Raw genomic sequence first — 5,028 nt, forward strand, 5'->3', positions numbered from 1 at the left:
AATAATAATTATTATTATCTTTTTCTTCTTTTTGTTACTACTGTAACTATTAATACTAGTAACATTTTTCTCTTAGTTTTCTCTTATTAATAATAATACTACTTACTATTTTCGTATCATTTTCTTTCTTTATCGTTTAATTTATATTTTACTCTACAATATCATACTATTATTTCTAGGATCAGATAGCTCTTTTCATTATAAAAAAAATACTTTATTTTCTATTTTTAATTAGTATCACTAGTTATGTTAAGTACTACTACTATTTTAATTTTTATATACTTGTTTTTTGTGTCACCACTACTATTTTAGGAACTAAGTTTGATTTTCTTTCAAAAACAATTAAAAATCTTTGCTATAAGGATTTCAGGTAGTTTATGACCCGCACTTCAACAAAAGAGTTGGCGAATTACGACCCAAAAATTGAAAAATCTCTTCAATTGTGCAGGAAAGGACAAACATCATCTCCTCAAAGTATAGCTTGTGAAGAAATGGAGAACGAAGAACTCAATAACCAACTTCCACCACATCAAGTAGAAGAACAGTTTGATGAGGTGGCACTACGACGTGATAGAATACTCCGTGATTATGCAAGGCCAGATTATTTTGAAGGAGAATCAAGTGTGAGGAGACCATCAATTGCAGCAAATAACTTTGAAATCTGCACAGGCTTGATTCAAACCATTCAACAGTCATGTCAGTTTACTGGTGATGCGAGTGAAGATCCTCACACCCATTTAATTAATTTTCTTGAATTAGTTGAAACTTGCATGTATAATGGAGTCACAACAGATGTTATTAGGTTGCAGCCTTTTCCTTTTTCATTAAAAGGTGAAGCCAAAACATGGTTGCGAAGTCTACCAAGAGGTTCCATTACAACATGGGACCAAATGACCCAAAAATTTCTTAATAAATATTTTTTACCTGTAAAAACATTTAAAATGAAGCAAGAAATTAATAATTTTATGCAGACAGATTCTGAATCTGTATACCAGGCATGGGAAAGATTAGCAGCAATATTAAGAAAATGCCCACATCATGGTATCAAAGACCCTGACATTTTATATAATTTCTATCACGGTCTTAATCCCTCTGCTAGAAATGTGATTGATGCAACATTAGGAGGATCAATAATGGGAAAAACTACTGTAGAAGCAATGCAATTGCTTAATGAGATTTCGAAAAATGATGTTCAATGGCCCTCAGACAGAATGATTATCAAGAAAACAGCAGGAGTAAATCAAGTTGAAGCTTTGAATTCATTGACACAACAAATTGCGAACTTAACACAAAAAGTTGAGGCCTTTCAGGTAGGTGCTCACACATCATCCCAACTCGAAAATTGTGATGTTTGTCAAGGTAATCATCCAAATCATAAATGTCAAGCTTCAACACAAAATGAGGAACAGGTAAATGTGATTGATTATAAAAATAAATACTCATTTGGTAGTCCCATGGCACAAAAACATCCAGGATTTCAGTGGAGTAATCCTAATGGTGCTGAAAATCATCAAAGATTTTTAAATCAAAAGCAGCAGGTACATGGACTACCTAGTTTTCAAAATCAAAATAGACGGCAACAAAAATTTTCAACAATATCAGCAACAGCCCCAAAGAGCTCATCAACAATGCCTTGAAGACATGATGTACAAATTCATTAAGGCTACTGACGAGAAGGTTGAAAGTCAACATTCATCTATCAAAAATTTGAAAATTCAGGTAAGCCAATTAGAAACCCTCATGTATGGAGAAATTCAAGGGGCTCTACCAAGCAATACTGAGAAAAATTCAAAAGAACACCTCAAAGCCATCTCTCTACTATCAGGTAAATCTCTTGATGATCCATATGCAGATAGAGAAGGAAAGCTACAAGAAGTGGAAAAGGTAAATGAAGATGAGAATAAAATAGAATTTAAGTTTCCAAAAGAACAAAAGAATAAAGGGAAAAATGCACAAGAAAATGTATTGATAACAAATCCTCACTCTGTACCTCTCCCTTTTTCCCAAAAGATGAAAAGAGAAAAGCTTGACAAACAGTTTTCAAAGTTTCTAGATATTTTGAAGCAACTTTACATTAACATACCTTTCACAGATGCTTTGACGCAAATGTCTTCATATGCTAAATTTCTCAAAGAAATTTTGTCAAGTAAAAGAAAATTGGAAGAAGTTTTAGTGGTTAAGCTTACAAAGAAATGTAATGCTATACTTCAAAATAAGCTCCCTCAGAAACTTGGTGATCCCAGAAGTTTTACAATTCCTTATACCGTGGGAGGTACTCACTTTGAAAAGGCGTTATGTGATTCAGGTGCTTCAATAAATCTAATGCCTTTTCCAATTTTCCGAAAATTAGAACTTGGTGAAATGAAAGATACTGGTGTGTCTCTTCAATTAGCTGATCAAAGTACTAAGAGACCAAAAGGAATTATTAAAAATATCCTTGTCAGAGTTGACAAATTTGTATTTCTAGTAGATTTTATAGTGCTTGAAATGAAAGAAAATACTGAGGTACCATTAATTTTAGGTAGACCATTTGTCTCAATAGGGAGAGAAATTATTGATGTTCATCAAGGACCATTAATATTGCGAGTTGATGAGGAAAAAGTGATTTTTGACATGCAGAAAATAATGAAATTTCCTGGGGATGAGTCATCATCATCTTGTTTTCAAATTGACTTACTAGATGACCTTGTAGAGGAATACAAAGATAATCAGTTAATTACTGATTCATTGGAGAGATGTTTGGCTAGGTCAGGTACCATAAGTGATGATAACCCCGTAATTAGAGAACAAGCTGAAATACTAGAAAAAGAGTCAGAAAATAAGGAAGTCTCACAAGAAGGAGTACAATTAAAAATTGAACTCAAAGAACTTCCTTCTCATTTAAAATATGTGTTTCTTGAACCTGTATTATTTCCAGTAATCATTTCATCTTCTTTGACTATAGAACAGGAAAGCAAACTGATTAGAGTCATGAGAAAACACAAAAGAGCCTTAGGGTGGACTATAGTTGATATTAAAGGAATCAATCCAGCTATTTATATGCACATGATTCTTATGGAGAATGATTATAAGCCAATAGTCCAACCCCAAAGGAGACTAAACCTGGCAATGCAGGAAGTCGTCAAGAAAGAAGTGGTGAAACTTCTAGCAACAGGTATCATTTATCCAATATCTGACAGTCCTTGGGTAAGTCCTGTACAAGTAGTACCGAAAAAATGAGGTATGACAGTAATAAAAAATGAAAATGATGAAATCATACCTACTAGAACAGTCACAATATGGAGAGTCTGTATTGATTACATGCGACTTAATGATACCACAAGGAAAGATCAATTTCCTTTGCCCTTTATTGATCAAATACTTGAAAGAGTTGTAGCCCATGGTTTTTACTGTTTTCTTGACGGATATTCTGGGTATAATCAGATACCAATTGATCCAGAAGATCAAGAGAAAACCACATTCACATGCCCCCAAGGTACGTATGCTTACCGAAGAATGCCATTTGGACTATGCAATGCTCCTGCTACATTTCAGCGTTGCATGTCGGTAATTTTCTCAGATATGACTGAAAAGTTTCTTGAAATATTTATGGATAATTTCACACTTTTTGGTAAGATATTTGAAGATTGTCTCTATCATTTAACTTTGGTGCTTAAAAGATATGAAGAGACAAATTTAGTTCTTAATTGGGAAAAATGTCATTTTATGGTAACAGAGGGAATTATTTTAGGACATAAATTTTTTACTAAAGGGATAGAAGTTGATAAGGCTAAAATTGATCTTATAGCAGGATTACCCCCTCCTACCACTATTAAAGGCATTAGAAGTTTCTTAGGGCATGCAGGCTTTTATAGAAGGTATATAAAAGATTTTTCAAAAATCTCAAAACCTCTGACTAACCTACTGATGAAAGATGTGAAGTTTGAATTTTCAGATGATTGCAGAAAAGCATTTAAGATTCTCAAGGAACATTTGACTAATGCTCCAATTGTTGTTTCCCTGATTGGAGCGAACCATTTGAGATAATGTGTGATGCAAGTGATATAGCAATTGGAACGATATTGGGACAAAAGAGAGACAAGATTTTCAGGACTATTTACTACGCCAGCAGAACCCTCAATGAAGCTCAAAAGAATTATGCTACAACTGAGAAGGAACTACTTGCAGTAGTATTTACATTTGACAAATTTCGTTCCTATTTGATAGGAACAAAGGTGACAATTTATACTGATCATGCAACTTTAAAGTACCTCTTAGCAAAGAAGGATGCTCGACCCAGATTGCTAAGATGGATAATCCTTTTGCAAGAATTCGATTTTAAAATAAAAGATCGAAAAGGTTCTGAGAATCAAGTAGCTGATCATTTGTCTCGTTTGGAAAATCCTCCTATTGAGATAGAAGATATCAAAGAGGGATTTCCCGATGAACATATATTTTCAGTCACAACCGTTATAAATCGATCACCTTGATTCGCTGATATTGCCAACTATTTGGCTGGAGGATGGATTCCAAAAGATCTTTCTTATGAACAAAAGAAAAAACTTAAAAAACAAGCAAGACATTATTACTGGGAAGATCCTTACTTGTTTAAATTTTGTGCAGATGACATGATTAGGAGATGTCTGCCGGAGACAGAAATGAACAACGTCTTAAGTCACTGCCATGATGGGGCTGTAGGAGGACACTATAGAGGAAGAAAAACAGCAGATAAAGTACTTAAAGTTGGATTTTTCTAGCCTACTCTATTAAAAAATGCAAGGAATTATGTCGCCACTTGCGATAAATGCCAGAGAATCGGTAACATTTCAAAAAGGGATGAAATGCCTCTTAACTCTATTTTTGTGTGTGAAATTTTTGATGTTTGGGTCATTGATTTTATGGGTCCTTTTCCTCCTTCAAATGGCTAGGAATATATGTTGGTAGCTGTTGACTACGTTTCAAAATGGGTAGAAGCAGTTTCTACTAGAAAAAATGATGCTCATATTGTTTGTGATCTTCTCAAGAAAAATATTTTTTTCTAGATTTGGA

At 33.8% G+C, this 5,028-nt stretch overlaps 1 non-coding gene across 1 annotated transcript; it reads right to left on the minus strand.

Annotated features, from left to right (window-relative positions):
* Window positions 1-938: 938 nt before the first annotated feature.
* LOC142162481 (small nucleolar RNA R71) lies at window positions 939-1,045 on the minus strand. The gene has a single exon (XR_012693744.1). It is a non-coding gene; the product is annotated as a small nucleolar RNA R71 (small nucleolar RNA).
* Window positions 1,046-5,028: the final 3,983 nt, after the last annotated feature.

This window comes from Nicotiana tabacum, chromosome 7, assembly GCF_000715075.1.
Source record: "Nicotiana tabacum cultivar K326 chromosome 7, ASM71507v2, whole genome shotgun sequence".
Taxonomy (NCBI): Eukaryota; Viridiplantae; Streptophyta; class Magnoliopsida; order Solanales; family Solanaceae; genus Nicotiana; species Nicotiana tabacum.